Source organism: Pseudorca crassidens, chromosome 11 (genome assembly GCF_039906515.1).
Source record: "Pseudorca crassidens isolate mPseCra1 chromosome 11, mPseCra1.hap1, whole genome shotgun sequence".
Taxonomy (NCBI): Eukaryota; Metazoa; Chordata; class Mammalia; order Artiodactyla; family Delphinidae; genus Pseudorca; species Pseudorca crassidens.
The window spans coordinates 328,964-342,266 of NC_090306.1; the positions used below are offsets into that span (position 1 = coordinate 328,964).

The following is a 13,303-nucleotide window of genomic DNA, read 5'->3' on the forward strand; positions in this document are numbered from 1 at the left end:
AGCCCCCACCGACGCTCGGGGCTCGGCGGCGCGAGGGCACTCTGGGAGTTGTAGTCCGGCTCCTGAAGCGGCCGCCCTCCCGGCGCAGCTAGGAACTGCGGACTACAAGCCCCGGCATGCCGCGTCCCGGAAGTCGTGGCAGCCGGAGGAAGCCCGGCGACGGAAGCCGCGGGCTGTTGGAGTTGAGGCCCAACGGGGTGCGGGCGTAGGCGTGGTTCTCCGGCACCTGCTGTGGGGACGCATCTCGGGCAGCGGGCGGGGAAGGGCGTCTGTGTGCCGTCTTCCGCCGGGCTCCCGCCCGGCTCCCGGTCAGTCCACACTGAGACTCCATACCTCAGGCCAAGTAGAGAGCTCGTGGAAAACAGCCGTACAGTGTGTAATGCAGTTTGCAGTAAAGCACTGGGACAGAGTAAGTATTCCATACGTTACGGCTGCGATAGTATTTATTAAGTGGTAGTACACAGACACATAAGTGACATTTATTATTATATTCTGTGCTTCACTCAGGCTTTTGGGGGCCTCCCAGGTTTGTGTTACCTCAGTTCGGTTCCTCCCAGTTCCTACCTTTGAAGCGGGTCCGCTTGTGATTAGATGAGAGGGACCAGGCTAGGCACAGGGTCAGGACCTGCCCGCGTCGGCCTCCCCTTCCCTGGTCAGCAGCCCGGGCCCTCAGCTCTCTGCAGAAAGTCCTCCCGGAAAGCTGAGGCAGAAGCATTAAATGCATCAGACTCTGCGGTTGAGAAGTGTTGGAGCCATAACCGTAGAAGGTGATAAAGCCAGGACTCACTTATTCCACAGACACCTAACCTCCTAAGTGCCAGGCCTCGTTCTAAACACTGAGGGTCCCACTGAACAAAGGCAGAAATAGCTGCCTCTGCGGAGCTTCCATATGGTGAAAGGAAACAAAATTGAACATGAACAAGTGAAATACATACAGTCATACGTCAGGTGGTGATAAATGCTAAGGAGAGATAAACCAAATACAGAAGAGAGCTTGGGAGTGACAACAGGGACGACAGCTAACTTTGTTTTCTAACAGTAAAGCCAAGGCTGGAGCAGAGCAGAGAGAAAATGTGGCCCTTGAGCTCAGGACTGGCCTCCGTTGGTGGGGTCACTGCCCTTGGGACCAGTATATACTCAGCGTGCACCTTAAACCCCTCTTCAAGTCCAGGCAGTATTCATTCCCACACAGCGAACTCCAGAGGCACGCAGGCCAGAGGAAAGTGTGGATCAGTTCAAGGCTGAAGTTACCAACATGTTCTATCGGTTCTGCCTCAAGTCTGACAGCAGCTAATGAAGATCATTAGTAATGACATAATTATTGGACTGCAACAAACAAAAAACCTGTTTCTCAGAGCTGGTTTTAGAAATCTTCCCTGAAAAATCGGGTAAGCAGTAGTAGCATCAGAACATGGATGTACCAGGCCTGGGCGAGCTGAGACTGGTACAGCCACACCTCAGCCTCCGGAAGTGCCACCTCCAAGCTTTTGCTGCCTGAAAAAGGCCCCTCCCTTCATCCCTGAGAAGGTTCTTGCAATGCCCAGGCCTTCCAGGAGATGGCAGCACAGCCTTAAAAGAAGCCAACTTGCCAGCAGGTGTAGTGCTGTGGCTGCCGGAATGAGGTCAGGATATTTAAGGAAGTGGGAGGTTGCAAAAAGTCATATAAAAATAGGCTTGTGTTCTATTTCTGTGTCTCACCCAATCTTTGACTATGCAGGGCCACATAGTGATCTGTCTGTCACCACACAACTTCAGCACTGCTGTGCCCGCCGACTGATTCCTGAACACCAGCACTCTGACACTCCCCACCCCTCACCCGCTTCTGAACGTACCCAGAACTTCTCAGCCTAAGACGCGGCAGTCCTAATGTATTCCACCTGAGGGAGAGTGAACAGGGGCTCGTGACTCAAGCTTTGAAACCACCTAGCCTCCCCCGGGATAAAATGAGTGGAAACAAGGCAGTTCTCTCAGACCTGTAAGACCTGACCCATCTCAATATTTGTTTTGCTGGAATGCTTTCATTTTGGGAAAACTAGTAAATGAGACTCAAAACCCACCTGATAGCCATCCCCCAGCCCACCCAAGCTCTGGGACCTGCCACTCTCCCTTCTGTTCGTCGGGTGCTCAGTGTATCTTGCCTGAGAAGTGTCCTGAGGGTGTGGATTTGCTCGGCTGCTTTGAGCAAGTGATGAGTCCGTGTTTCCATAGCGAAAAGGGCTCTGGTCTGGGAGATGAGCTACACCATTTGGAATCCCGAGGGCCTCTGAAAAGTCAGGCCAGTCCTCTGAGCCTCGGTTTTCTCATCTGAGGACATTGACACCAACACCTGCCATGTGGGTGGTTGTAAAGGTCAGAAGAGGTCATGTGACAATGCCTAGAATGCCTTTTTAAAACATTTATTGATTTGTTTGACTCTGCTGGATCTTCATTGCTGCATTCCCGCTTCATTGCGGGAATCTTTAGTTGTGGCATGCAAACTCTTAGTTGTGGCATATGGGATCTAGTTCCCCGACCAGGGATTGAACCCGGGCCCCCTGCATTGGGAGCGCAGAGTCTTAGCCACTGGACCACCAGGGGAGTCCCTAGAATGCTTTAAATCACTGGAATAGTTCAGGCTGATAATAAGATGAGATGATAACTGGGGGTGGGTAAGGAGAATAAAGAATCCAATTCCACCTCAAAGTCCTGTACTCTTACTTTCTGACCCAGAATCAGACTCTTGACCTTACAAAGGTCAGATGCCCACATGTCGAGTCTGCCCTTTCCAAGCTGGCCCTACATTCCGTGATGATAGGCAGCAACCTTAGCTGCCCCTCTGGGCACGTCTCATCCAGCCAGAGCCCCTCTGTACAGGGACCCCAGTGGTGAAGCCCTGCAGGCAGTAGGATCGTGCCTGGTGTGGACTTCGGCTAGAAGCAAGCCAAAGACATAAATATTGGCAGGGTGGAGATGATGCTTTTCCAGGCCGGTCACGGGCCCCAGACCTTCGTCAGTTAGATGGCATTTTTATGGCTCATTTTAGAGCCTGGACTTGGAGTTCAGGGCAGAGCTCTGCTTCCCGTCTCCTCCTCTCCAGGCACACACACAGTGCTCACTTTGCTTCTGTGTCTAAGGAGTGTCGTCATCCCCGCCCCGTGCAGTACTTTACAGCGTAGGAACCCGGCTCAGTTTGGTGCTCCGGCATCAACCATGTGCCGGGCGCTGTTCCGAGTGCTTTACATCCACCTCATCTTAATCACCAGCAGCCCTGCGACAGCAGCCCTACTGTGGCCCCCAAGTTGTGGGTGTAGAAGCCAAGGCAACAGGGCAGTCACACAGGAATGCAGAGGGGGGCTGGGACTTCAGTAAGGCAGTTTGGCTCGAGTGTTTTCCTCAGCTCATAACGTAATTCTGGCTGTACAAGGTGCTCTCACCCTGTTTGAGCTGGACAGCAAACCTGTGAGCAAGGCAATACAGGTATATTATTCTTATTCCTATCACTAGATGGGAAATTAAAGCTCAGAAACTGTCTGAGTTCAGAACTCATGGTTTCAGTGGCAAAGCTGGAACAACTACTGGAGCCTTCTCTCACCAGAGCCCACGGCAGGGCATTCTTCAGAGGGCTGGCAATAGCTCCTCCCTATCTGCCCTCAGCGCGACCGGGAGCCCCCCACACAGACCTGCCCTCCAATTTCCACATGTTCTCACCCACCCCGGGAGCCAGAGGGTTCGCCTGAGCAAATCTTCACGATGCCAGACCAGGCCTGATGTGAAACAAGTAACGGCTGCTCACTGGGGACTAGTCAGCCCTGCTCTGTCGTGGAAGGTGGAAGGATGCTGGGCCCTCCTGAGTCTTCCCTGGTCCCACTCAACTCAAGCTAATCACTCCTCCCTTCAAACTCCCCACTGTGCTTTGCATTTTCTTACAGTTATTTGTGCCATTCCCTTACTCAGCGGTGCCATTCCTTATCTCAGGGGGCATCTGGCATGGTGCAAAGTGGTAGGCGTGCGCTGTTCCTAGGGACCCCGCCTCCCCTGAGCTGTTCTGCATCATTTGATCGAGACTTGCAGGTACCCGCGCTGGTGAGCACTGTGAGAAAGGCTGGAAGCTGAGGAGCTACATGCCCTAATGCAGCCCGCCAAAAAGGAGGGACACGTGGCGGTGTTTCCAGATACTGGTGCCCCGGCCTGCCTACCTGCCTGCGAGTGATTTGCAATGTTCCTTCTAGTGCTCTCTTCCTTGTTTCCTAGGAAATAATCGAATAGACTTAGTCACCCTGAGTGATAGGATTTCAGGGTTGGAAGGAGCGTTATTCTACAGCCAAACTGAGGCCAGGAAGGGGAAGCGACAGCTGCTGTCACCCACGGAAGGATGCAGCACCCCTGCCCCCGACATGCTGCCCCAGAGAGGACCTCGCCTTGGCTTGAAGTGTTTCCTCACCAGCCCAGAGATCCCCATGCTTTGGGGTGGGTCTCAGCATCCAAGGCCGCTGTTCATGCCCAGATCCTGCTGGGAAGAGCACTCCCCACCCCAGGGCTCCCTCCCTGTATCCCCCCCCCCAGAGCAGCTCTGGTCCCCAAAACCTGTGGCTTCCTTCAGCGGGCCCTCGGGAGGGGCTCTCAACATAGTTTTAATATTTCAGTTGTATGGTTACCTGAGATGATGCTACGATTGTTACTGATCAATAGATTTTATTTACTAGAGAAACATTCCAAAAGAGGGTTGATGGAGGGGCAATTAAAAGTGGTCATTTGTATTTAAAAGCCTGGGAACCACTGACAGAATCTTTATGTCCCAAATTATTTCCTGAAGTTATTTCCCCAAATGGAATTTCGGGTCAGCAAGCCCTGATGAAGGCATATGGGCAGTGGGGAAGGAGGAGAAATGTTGGGAGGATTTCCAGAAATCTTCATTTCACACCTGACCCAGGTGAGGGCAGTGGAAAGAGGGGGGTGGTGAGAACCCCAAAGAAGCAGAAGGGCAGCGCTCCCAACCCTGGAGGCTTCAGTCAGCCTGAAAATTGGGTTTCTTACTCAGCTGACTACAGCAAGGAAAACACACCTGTGCCCAACACTATCCCATGGGTCCAGGGCCTAAAAGAAATAAAGTAATAACTATAAAATAAACAAAAGGAATTGCAATTTGCCTTTGCATTTGTCTTAATGATTTCTCTCAGACTGTAACCTCAAAGGGCGTCTTGGTATCCTCACCCCGAGCCTCGTGCCCTGCTCCACGGGTAAGCTGACCCCACCCAGCATCTGGTTCCGGGGCAGGTTCAGAATGACACCAGGTGGAATGCTTGAAGGCTGGTAAAGTGAGGAAAACAGGTGTCGGAACATATTTTTTTAACCCATGACAATTCAGTTCATTTGAAAAATTGTTCAGGACTACTTGGCCAAGCTCCAGTTTGTTGGTTTTGTAAAAGCCTCTTTCCCTGCAAATCAGTCTGCGCAGGAAAGATCACCCTTCCGGGGGGTAATCAGGAAGCCCCAGGAGGTGCCGGTCCACGAGTCTGGGTTGTGAGCTTCCACCACCACAGGGCCTGACGTGGCAGCCCTCTCTCTGGCTCCATGTTAACGTGAGAAGTCTTGAGTGAGAAGTCTTTCTGGGGACAGCCTCAGTGTCTGTGGCAACAGGAGGGAGCCTGTCCTCTCCGGGGATGGGCTGCCCCAACAGACAGGCTGTCCCGGAGCCTGCGCAGACTCGCCTTGGGTGTCCTCTGGGAAGAAGGTCGTGAATGGTGAGGCGTGTGTCACCGTCCCTCCTATCTTGTGTCCTGCTGGGAAGCAAGTTTGTTCTTTGTGCGTCTGGTTCTGAAATGTAGTGGGACAGTGGGAGTGGACTAGGTAGGCTCACCACACCCTTCCCCTAATCCCTCATGACAAAAGGTGATTCCCTGGGTCGCATGAAGGAGGGGTGAGTTCCCGAGTCCTAGGGATTGCAGAGAGCAGAGGTGGAAAACCGGAGGCTCGACCTACTACCCCTCGATGGTGAAACTGCTGTGTGGGTACAGCCTAGGAAGTAAACAGACGTGAAAGCGTCCCTTCCTGTCTTTCTGGGGCCATCCTGGAGGGACTCCATCCCCCTCTGGCTTCTCTTCACAGGCCTTGGGCGTAATTTCCACAGACACGCCTAAGAAAACGTTCTCTGGGGTTAAAGGATCCTCCTCACATTTTACAACCTCTAATCTGATTGTTTAGTACCTGCTCTTTTAACTGTTTTTGTTCAAATGATGCATACCCAGACAAGACCAAAAACTACAAGAATCACCTGAAATCCCACCATCCATAAGTGACAGCTTTAACCCTTTGATGGCCACCCTCCATAAACACAGCGTGCTCGTATGATTAGACATGACTGTGCTGCCCTGTGACCTGGTGTACGGTGTGCACAGGAGTCCTTCTTACTCCTCAAGTGGACATGGTACTACTCACACCTAAAACAAGAAATGAATAATCCTGCTGTTCCTGGTGACAGTTTACGTGCTTATAGTTCTTTGTAGTAAAAAGCAATTGTACCTCCTTGATCCCGTGGAAACTTGGGGCCGGGAGGAGACCTCTGGGGCTTCCATCGCCCTTGTCTGTGTGCTCAGTTCTAATCACCCCTCATCATTAAGTTGTAAAGTGTAGTTCTTTACAGCTTAGAAAGCACCTTTACATTATTTTCATTGATCATCACGAAATGAGACGGTCATAAACGAGACAAGTAATCACAGTGCGATGATGGTGCATGTGGAGACTCACGACTCCATGTGTGCAAGGCACTAACAGTCACAGCGGCGTTTACTGAGAAGCCGCAGCGCCAGGCTCTGTGCAGGGGGCCTCACGTGGTCTCGGGATCCCCATCCTAGAGAGAGAATGCCTGAGGGTCAGAGAAGTCAAGTAGACCGATTGCGTGTCCACAGTGGACCCTGGCAGGATTCTGATCCAGACGTTTCTGACTTGAGCATCCCTTCGGGCAGCACTCGACAAAACTCGGACCTGTGTGTCGTCTCCACTTCATAGATGAGGAAACCAAGGCCAGAGGTGAATGACTTGCCTCAAGTCCCAGGGCCAGGATTCTAACCATTTGCTTCTAAGCTGCTGCTTCCACTGCATGGGACCAGTCCCTTTCCTGTAACTAAAGGTGCTGGGTGGCAGAACTCTTCCCTCAACTCTCTGGAGAAGGGAGTTCTTGCTAAGATCTTTCAGGGAATTCCCTGGCAGTCCAGTGGTTAGGACTCCACAGTGGTTGGGGAACTAAGATCCTGCAAGCCGCGTGGCGTGGCCAAAGGAAAAAAAAAAAGATCTTTCAAAAATCCTTCCTGCCGCACTGAAACCTCTGTGCCTTCTTCAGAGGGAGCAAAGGTCAGCCTCTTGCGCAGAGACCGAGGTTGCTGCCACACCCAGGCGTGAGCCGAGGAGCTCAGAGCAGGCCCAACCCATCCCTTCTTCGTGACTTTCTTGTGCTTTCAGCATAGGGCAGAGTTGTCTAACTCATCCACTCCTTTCAGAGAGGAGAGAGCAAGCGCGCATTTATTCTTGAGGATATGAAACAAAGGATGATGAAACAAAATGGAATGAGATGCAGGGAAACTATTTAAATGCGGGGTGGGTGGAAGGCACATACAAGGAGTGAAACAGCATCTTTTTGACACGTAGGCAAAGGGTTGGCTTGTGAAGGCAATGAGGCAATCAAAGTTAATATTTTCCTCTTTAAAGACAGCAATTTCTATTCATAAAGCCCTCCTTGCTGGCACGAGCTCAAAGCATTTACCGCGTGCTGGATAATTACCGCTCCCAACAAACAATCTGGCAGGTAGGAAAAGAGAGATAATTATCCCTATTTACAGGTGGGGAGACGGAGCCACAACCAAAACCAGCTTCCGAGACCTGAAACCAGAAGGTGAGCCTCCTCATGGCACCTTCCGCCCCTGCGTCCAGACGTCCTCCTGAGAAAGGACAGCCCACTTGCTGGCAGGGGCTCGTCGGGAACTACAGCTCCCAGCAGACACCGAGAGGGGACGCTGTGCCCCTAGGGCCCGTTCCAGATTCCCAAATATGGAGAAGGACTGGGTTGGGGAAGAGGAACCGAATGTTCCCCCTTGAGAGAGGGAGAGAGGGGGAGGATGAGGTAAGTTTGGAATATTTAACTCTATCACCTAAACGTCTGCCTGGGCTTTGAAAAGCAGCAGCCACAGTCATGGCCTCAGTAAATCTTTCTAGAAGAGCTCACCTTGAAATCAGGCAGTTATCTCAGCAGAGCCCTGTTTTCTCCTAAGATTAGGTGTGTGCTGTTCTAGGAGGGTAGATACCCTTTCTCTGAGTCTGACCAGCTCAGAAAGTGATGTTGGCAGTAGCGGGAAAGGAATCCAAGTGGAGGACAGCTCTGCTGCCATGGGAGCGACATTCCAGGGGCTGGGCTGGCAGCCGAGCCCAGGATGAGCGGGGAGGGCAAGGGTTACTCTTTTCCTGCTGTGGAGGCTGCTAAGCCCGCCTGGTAGGAAAGGACTCTTTCCCGTTCTGTCTTCATTGTGTCAACAAACATTTCTAAAAGCACATCCACTCGAGGTCCTGGGCTGAATGCTGGGCAGGATACGCATCACCGAGACCAGATCTCTGTCCTCAGGACGCTTTCTACAGGGGAGGACAGGCACACGAGGAAACAATGCGAGGCGGTGTGCTTTTTGTTTGTTTGTTTTTTATTTTTGGCTGTGTTGGGTCTTCATTGCTGTGCGCAGGCTTTCCCTAGTTGCAGCGAGAGAGGGCTACTCTTTGTTGCGGTACGCGGTCTTCTCATTGTGGTGGCTTGCTGTGGAGCACGGGCTCTAGGTGCGCGGACTTCAGTAGTTGTGGCACGTGGGCTCAGTAGTTGTGGCGCACGGGCTTAGTTGCTCTGTGGCATGTGGGATCTTCCTGGACCAGGGCTCGAAGCCGTGTCCCCTGCACTGGCAGGTGGATTCTTAACCACTGCACCATCAGGGAAGTCCCAGGTGGCGTGTTATTTACACTGTTCATCTAGCGTTGTTACCCACCACTCACCATGTGCCAGCCGCTTGGAATCCGATGGGAAAGACAGAAAAAGCAAAGCTTCTGCTCTCGTAGATTTCCGTTCTAGTAGCCCTGGATGTCGGGGGGACGAGTCCTCCAAGCAGCGGGAACAGCAGGTGCAGGGCCTTGAGATGGACATGAACTTGAGATGGACATGAGATGGACATGAACAGCAGGTGCAGGGCCTTGAGATGGACATGAGTCTGAGAGTGACCAGCGGGGCTGAGGGGCCGGATGAGGGCAAGAGCAGGAAGAAACAAGTAAGAGACCTGGGCCGGGTCGAGTCACGCCTTCAGAGCTGTCTAAGGATGAGATGCGTGCATTTCATTCCAATCCTAACAGAAGCCGTTGTTTCTGGGCAGTGGTTTGACATCTGAGGTACAGTGCCAGACTTCCAAAGGAGTTTGGAGTGGCGAGGAGAGGTGTCCCTGAGCTGAGTGGGCAGGGAAGGGGAGCAGAGTGGGGAGCCGAGCGTCACGGGGCAAACAGGAAGATCTCCAGGAGCCAGGATGGTACCTGGCGGGTTCCGATCAGCAATCTGCCGCAGCTGTGGTCGTGTGAGGGTAGCGGGTGGTGCGGCCGGAGGGGAGGAGATTTACAGTCTCCACGTCAGAAGGCTCTGGAGCACAGTAATGTGGACACCATTCTCAGGCTTCCGTGTCCATTTGAGGACCTGGTCTCCTCCAGGCGCCGACATCTGCCCCTGAAAGGCTTGATGCTATGAAGGCTTTCGAGTCCCACGTTGAAATTGAGGTGACTCCGAAGAGCACCGTTTACATTGTGAAAGGCGCCCCATCGAATGACACAAGCCGCAGGCAGGAAGGTACCCTCGGGGCCGTGCACAGCGGAGGTGCTGGTCCGTGTTCTGGGGGACGGAGCGCCGAGTAGCCGCCGGGTGACTCGCAGTGCTTAGCAGCTTCCTTCACCACTAAGATGGAAGCCCCGCGAGCCGGCTGCAGAGCAGCAAGGGGAACGGGGTGCAGAGAACCGTGAGACAGGCGGAGGGTAGGATGGAAAAGAGAGGGATTGAAAGAGGAGGCCGGGGAGAGGCACTAAGAGGGGAGTAAAGGGTGGTGGGGGGTGGCTGGGCTCTCGGGAGCGCTGCCCCGGGTCTAGAATCCCTCTCCTCCTGTGGTTGTCTCAGTGCCACTGGCCTGTGGGCCTCAGGACGGCGGCTGGCTGCCCAGCCGAGCCACACTCTGCTCCGGGGTCTGTCTCATTAAGACCCCGCCCCTGAGACAGTCAGCCTGACCGCCAGTTCCTGGACAGCAGGACAAGCTGTACACCTACCTTAAGCGCCTCACCAGGGGTCTCGTCCTAAGTGTTCCCTTTCTACCTGAATTTGGGGGAACCATGGTGCTGTCCCAATAGGTCAAAGCAGAATAAACTCAAAGCGAAGGCCATGCCCGGCCATGCCCTCTTCTTCCCCAACCTCAGCAGGCAAACGGAAGGGCACTTGCCCGAGCAGGGGGCGGCAGGCTGCTGTGCGTGCGGCGGCTTGGGTGGGGGGGCGGTCATTTCACGTTCCCGGCAATAGGAAGTGGCGGTCACACCAAGGCTCCGCCACCCACCATGTGCCAGCCGCTTGGAATCCGATGGGAAAGACAGAAATTTGACAGCAAAGCTGTCAGACACGGGAGGCCCAGCAAAGCCCACCGCGAGCCCAGACTCCAGCGGCGTCTCCTCCCCAGCCTCTCACGGGCCTCCAGCCCTCTGGTCGCTGCACGTGAGCAGGGCTGCCCCTTACTTCCGGCTGCACGCCCACTCAGGAACAGGGGAGCAGCCAGACCTCAGCGTGGCGGTCTCCATGTGCGTGTGCGGCAGGAAGCCTCGCCCCCTAAGCTGCCCTGCGCTGCACCATGGGCCCGCTGCTCCCGAACCTGGGCTCTAGTATGGGCTGCATACTTGGCGGGGGTCCGAGGCCCCCGGCGCACTGGGCCCCCATCACCTCTGCAGGCAGTGGCCCGCATCACCTCCGGGACCCGCCCCGCCTGCCTTCCCAGCCCTGCTCTCACGCCCAGCTCCAGGCCGCTCTCCTGACCCACCCTGCTCTCCCCAGACCTGGGCCTCTGAGCGGCTTACTCCCTCCTCTTGGGGTCCCCTTCTGGCTTCCTGGACAGGCTCACCCCCAGAGTTCAGCACAGTTATCACCTCCTCTGGGAAGCTTCTCCTTGACCCCCCCCCTTCTCAGGTAGATTCAGTGCCTCCCTGCCTGTGTTCTTGTAGGGCCTGTACTTGCCCGTATTGTAGCGGATGAGCCATCTGTTCACTTCAGAGAAGCCCCCTGTGAACAGCTAACTCCTTTAGGATAGAAAGCTGTGTATTTTACTTTTGTATTTCCAACTCCGAACACAGTGAGGTGGTCGTGAATGTTTGTTGAATGAGTGAGTAGCCAGGATCCCTTGGCCTAATGAGTACCAAGTTCTCCTCCAGTGAGGTCTGATAAAGAAGTAAGGCAGGACCTGGGTTTTCTGGGCCAAGTAACACTTCCCCTCCTGGAACCCTGGCTTCGCTGGCGCTCTCAGGGCCCCCTCTACCTTCCCCGCTCCCACCCAGTCGTCACCCCCGCGTCGTGCCACCCTCTGCCCTGAGGTTCCCCTTCAGGACTTGTTTGGCCACGAAAATACTAGTGCCTTTCCGCATTACCAAGAAGAGGGCACCTGTGTCCATGGTTGTCAGCTTTCCTTTCCCCCTCCTCCTAGATCAGGAGCATGTTGGCTGCTGGCACCTGTCCCAGACTGTGTCAGATGGGGCCCCGTCCCCATCCATCCCAGCTCCCCACTGAAGCAGGGAGGGGCCACGAAACCTCAGCAACGGTCTAGAGGTGAGAAGTGAACTCAGTATGAAAAATAAGATTTGTGCAAGCAAAGCACAGAGGTTGAGATGATCAGCATTTAAGGGAAGGGGAGGCCTGGTGGGACGCGGCTGGTCCTATCCCGGAGAGCTCTTGCAGGCAGGTTGGGGAGCTGGGCTGGAAGGTCAAGGAAGTTAGGTGTCCACAGCAAGTGCTCCTGACGTGCTCAAGGTTTTAATAGATTTCCACCGCGGGGTGTCTGCTTGGGGTCAGGGTTGGGGGTGAGTGCGAGACCCCGGGAAGTCCTTCCTGCTCTGGAATTCCATGCTCAGGGATGGCTGTGGACTTCCGGGGACCCGAGTTCCATTCATTGGAGCTATTTTTGGTCTGCAGTAAGTTAGCCAGGCCGCGGGGCTGGGAAAGCGCTACCGCTGAAGGAGGTGATTCACTGGGACAGGATGCCCTGAGGCCACGTTGTGAGCCCCTGGGATCCCAGAACAAGGGTCTCTAGTGTTTGGGACGCCCTGGGTTCAGGGGGTAATCTCTGCAGGGCCTTCAGCAGAGAGAGGGCAGGGAGGGCCCTCAGATGAAACGGCAGAGGCTTTTGAACTCCTTCTCCCATACCTGACGTCAGCCCATGAGCCAGGTTTAACTGCACAAACTATCCCGCTGGGTGCTTATTAGTATCCCATTTGACTGAGGCTCAGAAAGGTTAAGAAACTTGCCCGAGTTTACCAGGTAGCAAATGCCAGAGCCAAAATTCTAACCCATAAATCTGACAGCAAAGCAACTGCACCACAGCACTCCATGCTTGAGGGCCCCTCCCAGAGGGACGGAGCCAGTGTGTCCCGGGGAGGGAGGGGGATGCATGGGAGAGGACTGAGCTCTCGGCGCCCAAGGGGCACACTGCGGCATCCTGCGTTGTCCTTTCCTCCAACCCTTTCATTCCAGCAGGGCCAGCGCTCAAAGGCTCTGCAGGAGAAGAGTTTGGACCTGAAGAGGTGTCCTGAGGTGGTGGACAGAGCTCTCGTCTGGGCAGGAGTGTCCTGGTTCTTTTTCTGGTTAATGAAGGACAAGCTACTTACCCTCTGATCCTCAGTTCCTTTATCAAGGAAAGGCAGTGGGATGGGATAGAGGAATTAGGATGAGTAAATGCCCACTGTACTGACCTCACTAAGTTACAAAGACAAAACGGAACCCTGAATAAATAAGTCACCAAATATAGTCATGTTATAAAAATCCTAAGTTCTTATCTAGTTGACTCTCCAGCTCAAAATGTTTTGTAGATATATTTTGGCGCTCAAATGGCTCAGCCCAAGTCGTGAGGCGTCCTAGGGTTCTCTGTGAGTCTCTCTGGCCAAATCACCCAAGGTCATCATCAAACCCTTGACTGGTTCCACTCTTGAGCAGCTGTTTACTTCTGACATGAACAGCCTCAATTCCACTTTCTGAAAAGTCAAAGAGCCCGGCTCTTTCTCCCCACTGGAACTTTGCAGAGTC

The 13,303-nt window shown here is 53.9% G+C and overlaps 1 long non-coding RNA gene across 3 annotated transcripts; it reads left to right on the forward strand.

Annotated features, from left to right (window-relative positions):
• The first annotated feature begins 8 nt into the window (after positions 1-8).
• On the forward strand, positions 9-13,027 carry LOC137233417 (uncharacterized). 3 transcript variants are annotated; one of them, XR_010947401.1, is made up of 4 exons: positions 9-409; positions 7,812-8,092; positions 11,712-11,833; positions 12,755-13,027. It is a non-coding gene; the product is annotated as an uncharacterized lncRNA (long non-coding RNA). The 3 variants fall into 3 exon arrangements; XR_010947400.1 differs by lacking the exon at positions 9-409 and having other exon boundaries at positions 7,582-8,092; positions 12,758-13,027; XR_010947399.1 differs by lacking the exon at positions 9-409 and having other exon boundaries at positions 7,584-8,092.
• The last annotated feature ends 276 nt before the right edge of the window (positions 13,028-13,303 follow it).